Source organism: Haemaphysalis longicornis, unplaced genomic scaffold (assembly GCF_048455015.1).
Source record: "Haemaphysalis longicornis isolate Haplotype H1 unplaced genomic scaffold, Haemaphysalis longicornis Haplotype H1 scaffold_7, whole genome shotgun sequence".
Classification (NCBI taxonomy): Eukaryota; Metazoa; Arthropoda; class Arachnida; order Ixodida; family Ixodidae; genus Haemaphysalis; species Haemaphysalis longicornis.
In genome coordinates this window covers 99363741-99376880 of record NW_027526422.1, presented here as the reverse complement: position 1 = coordinate 99376880, position 13140 = coordinate 99363741, and positions in this window count along the sequence as shown.

The window sequence follows — 13140 nt, the reverse complement described above, 5'->3', positions numbered from 1 at the left end:
CCAGTTGATGTAGTATTTCATTCGTTATCGCAAAAACCAAGCATCCTTGAACTTTTTGTTAAAGGAACAGTGCAAATACCACACATGTGTTGATTTTCTGGCTCACATTTGCCTAATGTTTTTTTCTTGTTCAACATTGTTGACAAGTATGAACCTTGACACCCGACTTGGACGTTTCGGTTTGGTTGTGAGTATATAAGACTATTGTGCAGTTTCTGTTTCACTTTGGCCGGGTGGCTGAATCGAGTCATAGGAAGACAGACAGACAGACAAACAGACCAAAATTTCTGTGTTTAAGTAGCCCAAGAAAGGCTATCATCTTTAAAAGAGAGGAGATCCAGTTTTCGCATTTCTGGTTAGAAAACAGAGCACTATGTCAGTACACAGCTGGGCTTTCTCATCGAGAGAGTGTTTACTGTGGCAGATTGAGTGTGGCCATGTTATTAGGATGTGAAAGACAAGCACAAGGGCTGTGGATTTGGCCTAGTGCCAAGGAGATAAGGGGCACTTCCCAAAAGCGGCTTCCTCCTCTTGCGGTTTAGCCGCACGTCACCGGTGCAGTGCGGGAAAGCCCGTCGCTCGTAGTGGAGAATGCTAGTGCATATTTGCGGCGGTCAATCCTAAGCGCTCTAAGTGCGATACATCCGGTGCCCAACCAGTTCTGACTTGTTGCAAAGTATACATTTTGCTTGTGATTTAGCGGGGCATTTCTAGTTTTCAACAAGGCTCAATTTTGTGTGTTCGCACTTATTGCAACAAGTGTCCTTTGCATTTTCGAAATTCACAATATGTACTTTGAAAATTTATTCAAAATCTTTTAGCCGTGTCATTTAATTAAAAACCGATTGGAATATTGTGTTATTTGCCTTGATATTCAAAATTTTCAAATAATCGCACAGTGCTAATCTATTTTTATGGAACTGCTTACAGTGCTGATAGTAGGGGCACTCAGCACAAATGTCGCGGAAGGCATTTTAACCATGTCCTCGATGTGATGTGATGAATGTCAAATGATTAGTTTTATTTAAATATTTTTTGGGACACAGCCTTTGAAGGGTTAGGGTTTTAAAGCACATGTTGTCATGTTGCCTTTTACGTGTTCAAGCAAACTCCCTAAAAAATGCCACTGCAGTGGTGTAGTGTGTACCACGAGTGCACCACTAACATATGCTAACAGTTGTAAGATGGTAGGCATTGCTGTTTTAGATGGTACTGCCACAGGAAATGGTGCTAAATACTTGCTCACCCAGCCGTGTTCAGTGGCAAGCCTCTGCGAGCTGTGCGGGACCCATCTTTTTCTTTTTCAGAACACCTATTTTGCCCAATCAACCTGTCTGTTTTGGTTGAGTTTGTTTTTACCCTAAAGGAGCCATGCAGACAAAATACAATTGTGTTTTATTTGAAAGTTTTCGTGTTTTGTAGTGCCACCAGCGCTTGTCCTGAAGCAAACGATGCTTTATTCGCTGAGAAATTAATTCATTTATGTTAGAATTTTGATTCTCCTGCCAAATCATGTGTTTTCATGACGTCTGCAATGACATAACAAGAGAAGGTCTTCAAACTAAACCTAGTGTGCTGCGAAGCCATGTTTACCAGCCTAGATGGCACCACCGTACTGCAGCAGGCCGTTTTCTTCCTTTGCTTTGTTTTTAACCGTATGTGTACCTGGTTTGTTTTTGTTCAAGTGAAAAATAGTGGTTTCGTGAAACATGGTGTTCGCCCGACACATATGGTCACATAAGACGCCATCGCTTATGCCAATCGGCCAGTGTCGTCTGAGACAAGCCCAAAGCACCCCAGTGCTGTGCAGCTAAAACAGCATAGTGCGCGCAGTACCAACAGCAGTACGCATCGGTACTTTTATGTTTACCTGTACTTTCGTAACTTCCACTGTTTATCCCACCACTCTTAGTACTATAAAAATAATGTACTCTAAATGTAAGCGCCAATAGCTGGTTCAGCAAGTTTATATGCCCTGCCTAATTTGCGTTACCTTTTGCCTGCCTCAGCCAATCGCACGGCAGGGCTTATGACATCATAGGTTCTGTTGTGAGAAATGAGCTAGTGGGTCACATGGCCATTCCCTTTTTTTATAATTATGTAGCTTATTTGAGTGAAGTTTATGTTAAAAGTGGTGTCAGTATGATTCTAACGAGGCAATCTTTCGAATGAACCAAACTTCTGTTTTGTCTGCATGGCCCCTTTAATTAAAGTAGTTGCGCAAAGCCCAAGGGCATAGCAAAATTGACACTAAGAAAGACAAGGCGTGGTTATTCTCCAAATCTTCATTTTGCTTTTGTTCCATCTCCAGTGGTCGGCTGACATCTCCGCACGGCATCCGGCTTCTGGAACTCCGCCACATTGAGGATGGCATGGTTCTCACATTCTGGGAGTTTCCCGACGCCGTGCTGGAAGTGTGCTTCAGGCCGAGCGAGCTGAAGTCTTTGCCGTGCTCTGCTTCATCCCAGTGGCAGGAGTGGTGCGAGGGGGACGGTCGGATGATTCACGTTTTTGTGCTGGACGCTGCTGGGAACGCATTGGGGAAGGATGTGTGCTTGCAGGAACTGGAAAGAGAATAAGATTCGCGGCTTGAGTGAATGTGAAAGAGAGAGTAGGGAGGGATGGAAGGAGGGAGAGGGAGAGAGGAGGAGTGGCGAACATGAGGCGGATCTATCCTTGCAATATGTGCGTGCAACTGTTCTGCCTGAGCCCCATGTTCCCACCAAAGGTACTCGTCGCAGGTTACCATGAAATTTAAATGTCGCTGTCTTCCAGAAGCAGGAGGACTAGGGGCGAGGTGCCTCCCATGTTCGTTTGGGTATGCAGTAAAACCTCATTACAAGAGACACTGTTACAAGAGACACTTGGTTATGAAAGACATTTGAATGAAAGCGGTTTGTTTGGTTTTCCTATGTACTTTCTCAGGCAGTAGAGAACGTGTAGCAGCTCTCCAGGTGGGTAGAGGAGCCTGCCCCTGTCTTGATGTTTGATCAGGGCATCTGACGTCCCTGAAGAACTCTGATTTGTCAGCAGGCTCAAGCACTCTTCTCATCGAATTTCAGTGAGGGCCTTCTTGACAACTGGGAGATTTTCCTGAGATGGCCATCGAGGTCGGTGTTTTCTGTAGAGTACCAGTCCAGTCACAAGCTCTGACAGAAAACTACGAAGAGGCATGGTACCATTGCCTTGCGGTTGTGCATGACGTTTGTGCAGAAACCATGCATCGACTGCCACCATTTTGACAGAGTGCCAGAACATGTACAGGTCCGCGCAGAAGTAAACGGAGCACGGGAGCGGTGGCCGAAGTGCATCGCTGCGCCGCGTGTGGGCGTCGACGGGAACCATGGAGCGCCGTTAAAATAGTGTGCTCGCAATGCCCCGCCGCCCTATCTGATATGTTTAATCGCCGCTCTGCTGGCGTGTCATACTGGGCGTGGTGGTTTTCAAAAGGCAGCGCTGGGCTATAGAGGGGCGCTGGTTGCACTGGCGCTCGCAGGCATCAGCGGCGACCGAATCCGCTGCTCATGAGCTTGACGAAGGTGCGCGCGCCGGGAAACGTGCCTTGTTGCACGCTGTAAAGGGCGGCATAAAACTGTAGGCCGCTGTGGTTTGGCATAGCATGTCATTGCGATATAATTAATTGTAAGCCGGCAACAAAATTGCCCAGGACAATACAGAAAGCACATTCACAGATATTTTCGTTGTTAGGGAATAACAAACCTCGCTTCCAACATTTTTTTTTAAAATATTGAGCTTGTCCCAAGTTATTGCTTCCGGTCAGTCCAGGTCTGTTCTGAAGACAGGGAAATAAAACATTCCCATGTGGTAGAAATTCTGTGTTAGAGAATACCGTAAAGAATAGGTACAATCATTGCCTGCTATTACAGCGGGCCTCACAGGGTGCATATTTTGTTGTCGCATTAACCCTTCCACTCCCGTTGACGAGGATAGCTATCATAAGATTTTGTACCAAATTAACCGATGATGAGTATGATCGTCATCGGTCATGACGACTATACTCATCACCGGTAATTTTGGGGCCCTCATGGCGATTTTTTGCAAGACACTAAGGTAATGCGGTGAAGCCAGCTTTCCATTCTATGCGGAGTTTAGTTTAAATCTGCAACACTTTCTTAACTAATACAAGGTGCGCGTTAAAAATAAAAACGTCACTTTTAATGCAAAAACAAAATATGTGCCCTATGAGGCCCGCTATAATAGCAGGCAACGATTGTACCTATTTTTTGCGGTGTTCTCTAATACAGAATTTCCACCGCAAGGACATTTTTTATTACCCTTTCTTCAGAACACATCTGGAGTGACCGGCAGCAATAACTTGGGACAAACCGAAAATTAAAAAGTCTCGGAAGCGAGATTTTTTTTTTCCGAATAACGAAAATACTTGTGAATGTGCTTTTTATATTGTCCAGGGCAATTTTGTTGCCGGCTTACAATTAATTATATCGCAATGACATGCTATGCCAAACCACAGCGGCCTACAGTTATGCCACCCTTTAGAGCGCGCAACAAGGCGCCTTTGCGGGCGCGCGCAGCTTCGTCCAGCTCATGAGCCACGGATTCGGTCGCAGCTGATGCCTGCGAGCGGCAATGCAACCAGCGCCCGTCTATAGCTCAGCGCGGCCTTTTGAAGACCGTCTCGCCGAGCATGACACGCCAGGAGGGCGGCGATAAAACATATCAGATAGGGCGGCGGGGGCAGTGGGAACACACACTTTGACCGGTGCTCCATGGTTCTCGTCCGCGCCCATACGCGGCGCAACGATGCAGTTCGGCCACCGCTCCTGTGCTCCGTTTACTTCTGCGCGGACCTGTACATTTGGATTGGATTGGAAAAACTTTTATTGGGCCGGCGGTTAAAGCCTTACACTAAGACTTCAGACTTGGCCGGAGTCGCCCTCGCCGTCGCCGCCAGGCCTGAGCCTCGCTTCCCGTCATCGGGTCGCTCGGGCTCCTGCCTGGTCAACGCTACGAGGACCCGCTGGACGGCCTGGATTTGGAGGCCTTGGTCATCGGATCGCTTCGCCTCCTCAAAGGCGGGTGGCAGTCTTCCTGTCGTGGATTCTTCCGGGAAGTTGAGACAGTCCCAGACAATGTGCTCGAGGGTCGCGGTGGCTTTACGACACACCCTGCACGTATCGTCTGGGTGCGTCCCCGGGAACATCTTGTGCATTAGGGACGGGCTCATGATCGTTCTTGTCTGGAGCTGCCTGTACACGGCTGCTTGTTCTCTGCTCAGCCCTTTGCAGGGCGGTGGGAGCGTTCGTCTCGCGAGTCGATAAGCCTGGGTTATTTCCTTGTATCCCGTCATTCTGTCTCTCGTGCTGTGCCACGGGCGTTCCCCGCTTGGCCCGGCGCGGCCTGTTAGTTCGCGCGCCCGGGCGTGTGCGGTTTCGTTGTGGTTCGCACTGACGTCCGACACCTCTCCTGCGTGTGCCGGGAACCACTTGATTTTCTTCTTTTCCACGATTGTTGGCGCCCCTCTCAGGATTTTCTCCGCAGCTCGGGAGATCCTTCCTCGTGCGAAGTTCCTGACCGCTTGCCTTGAGTCGCTGAGAACAGTGGTGCATCCTAGGTCTTTAAGGGCCAGTGCTACGGCCACTTCCTCAGCTTCTTCTGGTTTGTCGCTTCTCGTACTGGCCGCCGCCCTGACGTTGCCTTCGGCGTCGACCACGGTTACGGTGAAACCGCTTCCGTTCTCGTACTCGGCTGCGTCTACGTAGCGGGCACCCGCGTCTCCGGCGTGTAGTTCCGCCAGTGCCTTGGCCCTCGCTTTTCGTCTGCCCTCGTTGTAGTCGGGGTGCACGTTACGCGGGATCGCATCCACCCGGATCATGCCCCTGACCTCGTCCGGGATCGGCATCTTGACTCCCTGTTGCTCGTGGTATCGAAGCCCCAGCCGTTCGAGGATTCTCCTTCCAGTCTTAGTTGTTGCCAGTCTCTCCAGCTGCGCCGTTCTCTGAGCTTCAATCACTTCATCTAGGGTGTTGTGGATGCCTAGGCTGAGCAGTCTCCCGGTGCTTGTAGACTCGGGTACCCCGATGGCCGCCTTGTATGCCTTTCGGATGGTCCCTTCCAACTTATTCTTCTCGCCATTCTTCCACCTGTGGAAGGCGGCCACGTACGTGATGTGGCTCATTACGAAAGAGTGCACGAGTCTTGTGAGGTTCTCCTCGCGTAGCCCCCTCTTTTTGTTTGACACTCTCTTGATAAGTCTGATGGCATTGGCCGCCTTGCCGACGACCCGTGCCACCGTACTTCCGTTGTTTCCGCGTTCGTTGAGGAGCATGCCCAGGACGCGGATGTCTGATACCCTGGGGATCACTGAGCCGTCTTTGGTGTAGACCGCGATTTCTTCTCGTTCCCTTCTCTCGGCGCGCGTGCCTTCCTTGGGTCTGTACAACAACAGCTCGGACTTGGTCGGTGAGCATTTCAGGCCTGTGCCCTCCAGGCTGTCCTCGACTACTCTCACCGCTTGCTGCAGGGCCTCTTCCACTCGAGCATCACTGCCGCCCTCGACCCACAGGGTGATATCGTCAGCATATATAGTGTGACCGACGTTCTCCACCTCTGCGAGTCTGTTGGCGACTTCAATCATAACTAGATTGAATAGGAGCGGCGAGATCACCGACCCTTGCGGGGTGCCTCGGCTCCCGACCTCTTTGACATTCGTTGCAATGTCACCCGCGGTGATCTCTGCCGTCCGACCCGTCAGGAAGCTTCTGATGTACGCATGGGTTCTCTCTCCCATGTTCAGCTTCGATACTTGACTTAGAATCGCCGAGTGGTTGACGTTGTCGAAAGCTCCCTGCAGATCGAGACCCATTATGGCCCTCGAGTCCCGGGAGTCCCTGTCAACGATTAGTTGCTTCAGCTGGATCATAGCATCCAGCGTGCACAGGTGTCTTCGGAAACCAATCATGGTGTCGGGATAGAGGTCGTTGTCCTCCAGATAGTCCTGCCATCGCGCCATCAATACATGCTCCAATACTTTGCCCACGCATGACGTGAGCGAAATGGGCCGGAGGTTGTCTGTGCTCGGCGGCTTGCCTGGCTTGGGGATCAGGATCATCTTCGAGTGCTTCCACTCCTTCGGCACGACTCCCGTTCTCCAGCACTTGTTGAAGAATTTAGTCAGTGCCTCGATAGATGCGTCGTCAAGGTTCTTGAGCGCCCTGTTCGGTACGCGGTCCGGGCCCGGCGCCGACCTGCTGTTGAGTTCTTGCAGGGCAGTGCGCACTTCTTCTACGTTAATGTCTCTATCTAGCTTCTCGTTGGGTATTCCAAGATAGCCTCCGTGAAAGACCTTCTGCGTGGTGGGAATGTACTTCTCCAGAAGCTTCTTTTCCACCGCCACCGTTCCCTTCTCCTTGATTTCCGCGTGTATGATCTTCGCCAGCCTGTCCCTCTGGTGAGACTTGGTCTTTGTCGCGTCCAGAAGATGCCGGAACAGATTCCAGGTCTTTCCGTTGTGCAGTTGTCCGTCTGCCGCGTTGCATATCTCGTCCCATTTTTGGCTGCCGAGCGTGCGGCAGTGCTCCTCTATCTTGCGGTTAAGTTCAGCGACCTTCTTTCGCAACCTCCTATTTAGCCTTTGCTTCGTCCACCTCTCCTGTATGGACTTCTTAGCTTCGATAAGATGGGCCAGTCTGCTGTCCATGCCGTCTACCTGGTCGTCCGTTTCGATCTCTCTCGTGGCTGCCTTGACGTCACCGGTGATTCTTTCCATCCAGGCCCCGATGTTTTCTATCTGTTGATCTCCCTCCGCACTTTCATTTCTCTGCTTCCAGAACGCTTCCCAATCGATCCACGTGTGTTTTCGCATCTGGGATGCTTGGACCCCCTTAATTCGAATCGTAGTTTCCACGATCATGTGGTCACTGCCCAAGTCCGTCCCCGTGTTTCTCCACACGACGTCTTCCGCTGCAACGTTCTTGACGAAAGTGAGGTCGGGAGTAGTATCCCTGGATACCGAGTTTCCCGTTCTTGTCGGGTTGGCGGGGTCCGTGATGAGGACGTATCCGTTGTCGATCGCGTCTTGCGCCAGGTTCCTGCCCTTGGCGTTGCTCTTGGCGTACCCCCAGGACTGGTCAGCGGCGTTGAAGTCGCCACAGACCAGCAGCTTGGAGCCGTTTGCCTGCGAGCTCGCCCTGTGCAGGAGTGCCCTGAAGCGTTGTTTGCGCTTGCTCGGGTTGCTATACACGTTGAGGACGTAGACGCTCTCTTTCCTCTTCTTGCCAATTACCACCTCGGCGATTACGTGGTCGACTGCGACATTTTTTAGTTGAATTTCCAGCATAGTGTGCTCCTTTTTGGTCATGATGCACAGTCCCCTGCTGTCTTTCTCGTCGGACCAGATCGCTCTGTAGCCGTGGAGCGGCCGATGCGTCGCCAGTGTTTCCTGCAGTAATATCACGTCCGGTTTCTTCTTGCTGTTCTCGACGTGCTGCAGTAGTACCGCCCACTTCCTTTCCAGGCCGCGGCAGTTTCACTGCCAGATGATCACTGTTGGTTCTGGGTCCATGCTTGTTCCGTTCTAGCGATGCCTCCCTGCGGTGCGCTGCGCGGGTCCTGATATTGGATAACTGCTTGCATGTGGCTCTGTAGGTGTTGGACGGCCCCCTCTATTTTTACGAACCGCTCGTGATCCAGCCTGCTCTTCTCTGCGATGGCCGCCTTTATCGTCTCGAACATCCGCTCCATTTTCGCTTCCAGCTTGTTCAATCTGTCGTCCATGCGCACCTCGATGCCGCTCATTCTTTCTTCGATGCCGGCCTCGATGCTACTAATCTCCTGGGTGGCGCGCTTTTCCACCGTTCTCTTCTTTATGGCCGGCTCTCTGGGTTCCGGGACGTCGCTCGTTATATCCATCGGCTGCGCTTTCGGCGGGGGTTCTGCCGTCGCCGCGACCGGGGGGCTCGGGGTAGCAACCAGGTTATTGGTTTCCGTCATGCTCTGTATGGTCTTTTTCATCTCTTCCAGCATTCTACGCAGTTCCCTGTTCTCTTCTCGAAGGGTCTCCATGGCTTCGTTCTCTTTGCTCTGCTTTTGTTGCTGCTTCTTGGGCTCTTTTTCGCCGGTCCTCCTTGTACCCTTGGCCTTGTCCGCCCAGCTCACGCGCTCCCTCGACGGAGACCTTCCCTTTCGCGTGACGCTGGGACTCCGACTTTGCCTCCGTAGAATGCCGCCGCTGGAGGGTGATCTGCCTCTAGATTCCGAGGACCCCCTGGATGGGGACCTCGCCTTTCTTGCGGGGTTCAGTTCCGGGAAATCTAGCTCCAGCGGCAGCCGCTCCTCTTCTGCGGACGCGAGGCGCCGCTCCCATTGTCTTTTCCTGACCACGTAGGGCGTTTTGAAGCGCGCCTTGCAGGACCTGTCGCCCGACACGTGTTCTCCGCCGCATAGCTTGCATTTCGGCTTGCACGGGTGTTCTTCCCCCGGGGCAAGCTTGTCACAGCCCGGACATCGTTTTTCGCTCGGGTTTGGGCACACGTCTTTTCGGTGGCCTACTCGACCGCATTGGTAGCACACGTCCACCTTCTTGCAGTACAAAGAGCATCGTAGCAGCGCCGATCCGTACCTCACGTAGTTTGGCACCTTCGTTCCCTTGAAGACGACGATGACCGTCGTCGTCTCTCCTATTCTCTTGGTTCCTAGCGCCAGCGGGTTGCGTCGGTTGACCACCCTTTCATCGATGTCCTCGGGAGTTTCGGTTGTCGGGATTCCTCTGATGACTCCCTTGGTCGTGTCATGTGGGGCGGTTCTGTAGGCCCACACCTCGTACTTCTGCCCTCTCACTGCGATCTCTTTGACTTGGCTGTAGCGGCTGGCTCTTTCTTCCTGTGCTGTGCAGATCACGATAATATTCTGCTGCGCGTTTACGCACAGGGTGTCTTCGTATTCGGCTTCCTTGGCGGTTCCCGCCGCTGCGTGAACGGCCGCGGTCACTTCGACCAGGCCTAACTTGGCCACGTTGATTCCGCCTCTCGGCCTCATGACGATTTTGATATTATCCCTGGGTAACGCTGGCATTCTCGCCGCTTTGATTGCTGATGACCTTGTTCTTCTTGCAATATTTGCCGCTTTCCTAGCCGCGGTAGCGTTCTTGTCTGTTACCGAAGCGGTCTCTCGTTGCTGGCTACGGGCGAGTCGGTCACCGGCAACTTTCCATCCTGCCTCGTTCATTGCCTCCGGCGAAATGTCTTCGCCCTCCACTTGCACGCTCATCTTGCCGAAATTGCTAGTAGATGGAATGGGCGGCTCCATTTCTGCGTCTAAACTTGTCATCTTCGAAGGTTGAGCCAACCCCGACCGGCGCGGCGCAGGGCCGAACCTCGGCGGCCACGCCTAGGCCTAGCGCCGTTCGATGGCTTCAAAGTTCCACAAATCGACGAAAAAGCACTTGCCTTAGTCGATATTGGTGTCAGTCGATGCCTTGCGTCATCCCGAACACGCTGGGAATAACAGATTAGCTCTTCACACGAATTGGCAATGTTAATTTGCCACTAACTGCGGAGCCGATGTTGAGCACGTCAGCTCACGCGCAGCCTCACGTGCCTCTCCTCGACCTGTACATGTACCTGTACATGTACCAACGACAACCGTAAAAAGGTGGTACAAAAGGCAGAGAACCCATATTCCCATTGAGTGTCCCGCTGTACTGCCCGAGTACAACATGTCAATGCGCGGTGCTGACCTCCTAGACAAGATGTGATACAGATATCGCTTTCCGATGCAGGCAAAGCGATGGGACCTGTACATGTACCATCGCTTTGCCTGCATCGGAAAGCGATATCTGTATCACATCTTGTCTAGGAGGTCAGCACCGCGCATTGACATGTTGTACTCGGGCAGTACAGCGGGACACTCAATGGGAATATGGGTTCTCTGCCTTTTGTACCACCTTTTTACGGTTGTCGTTGGTTCGACACCAACACAATTGGAGATAGGTGTCATTGGCCTGTTGCCAAACCACTTTACGACCACCATGTCTTGCTCACCGCACAAATGCCACGCAGGAGTCCAATGTGCCACGGCCCTTTTTTTTATTTCTTTCTCGCTTGTCAAATTGCATGATTGCAGTTTGTTCTCTCTCACGATACCAATGTAAGAAATCTTCCTGCGTGTTAGCTCAGTGACCAAATGAAGACTTGAAAAAAAGTTGTCAGCAACAATGAGGTTGTGGTCATGGCCAGGGAGACTTGAGCGCAACTGGATCACAACTCCTGACCTAAGACCGAGTTCATTTCCACCTTTATCACCATAAAAACCTTTGCTAGATGCTGGGTACACGTCAAAGTTATAATCCCGACTCTCCTGCTCGGGCCCAAACCTTCAGACCCCACTTGCACTTTGGCTTGTTTGGCAGGTACTGCCGTATGGGGGACCTTCTGCGGAACGGAATCAAAATCTCATCAATGCACGACTTGTTTTCCTGTGGAATTTTCAACATGTTTTCCTGCAGTCCTGAAAGCCAAAGGCACACTTTCCGGCATTTGTCTTGCATAATCTGTTCCGTCGCAGCATCATTGTCGACGAAGTGCAAATGACTCGTTATTTTCTCGGATCGGTTTCGAGGCATAACTTGTGCCACAAGATCATACCTGCCTCCCTGTGGATATGCACGCACCCTGTGCATATGTTGCTTTCAAGGCTGTAGGGGGGGGGGGGTGTGGTTGGGGACCTCATCCTCGGTCTTCGTGGAAACACTTTCTTCATCACTGATTCCGTCAGCAAGTGCCTCATCTGCTTCATCGTTACAGCTGTCATCAGATAGTTGCTGTCGATGCGGAGAAGCAAGGCGTCATTTCCAAAGAAACACTTTTCTCGTGTTCGCGGCAACCCATAAAACATAAAAGACAAAATTGCAGCCTGCAATAACAATAGAACTATTTAAACCAATTTTACAGAAGCGACAAGTCACAATTCTTGCGTTTTCCAACGCAAAACGGCACATACACACTGCTGTTCTCACGAAAACTGTCACGTCGCATATACGCAACAATGGCTCACAGGGGCACTTCTGGCCGCCGTTGCGTATCTGCAATGTGATAAAAACAGAAAATGTTGCGCTTCAAGTAACATCCGACAGGCAAAACCATGCATACGACAAAGATAAGGAACATGTTTGCTCTACAGCTTGGCAGTATGGAGTCCCTGTCTGAAAGGTGTTATTAGTTATTTCAAAAATAAACATACCTGATCAGCAGAGCTTCCCACGGGCAAGGGGGACGCCATTTTGTAAACAGTGATGATAATGATGATTAGTGACCCTACTTTTGAATCGGTACGTCCGTTGTCAGCAAGCAACTTGACTGTTTCACTGCCCTACTCGTAGGTAGCCTAATAAGTTTGCCCCCTCCCAGCTCCCCCAACCCCTGTTTTAAACAGCGCTCCCCAGCCACTGCTAGATGGCTTCAGAAGCTTATGTTTTTCCATCCCGAAAAGTTTCTGAATCCCCAGGATCATAGCGCATCTTTTTGCACTTCTAGAAACATAGTTCACAATTCTATGCAGCATCTCTTTGAGGGTCCTCAGCAAACACACAGCAGTGGTACTTCCAGCAAGATGTGCAGAGTGCCAGATGCACCGAATAATGATGAAGTGTTCATTCACTTCCATCAGGCAAGTCATTATTGAGTGTGGCTTTCCGCGCTCGCGTTGTCACACGCAAGACCGATGGTGTTCTTGAGTGGGATGCCTTTCTTTTCAAAACATTCTGCTAGTAGCCATCCCGTCGATGGTGTGGACTTCAGCAAGTTCCAACAACTCTGTGCTCACTTTTCCCGAAGGCGGATCCATATACCGCACAAAAACACAGAGGTGATTCTGACTGCTTTTGTCTGTGGTTTCATCTGTTAACAAAGAAAACTCCATCTTTCACAGCGCTTGCACCAGCTCTGCTGTCTCAACAAGAACAACAATGTTCTTGCAAAGTTAGCACGTTTTTTTTTCTATGCAGTGTCACTTGATTCAGTATTTTTGGTTCTGTAGTCTGTTTCAACAGTGTTACTAAATGATCCGCCTCTTCAAAAGTGACATTGTGAGTTGCAAAGAACACCGCCAGTTTTCAGAACGAGTTTTCTTGAAAACGGCACTTACCAACAGTTTGTCATTGATCGA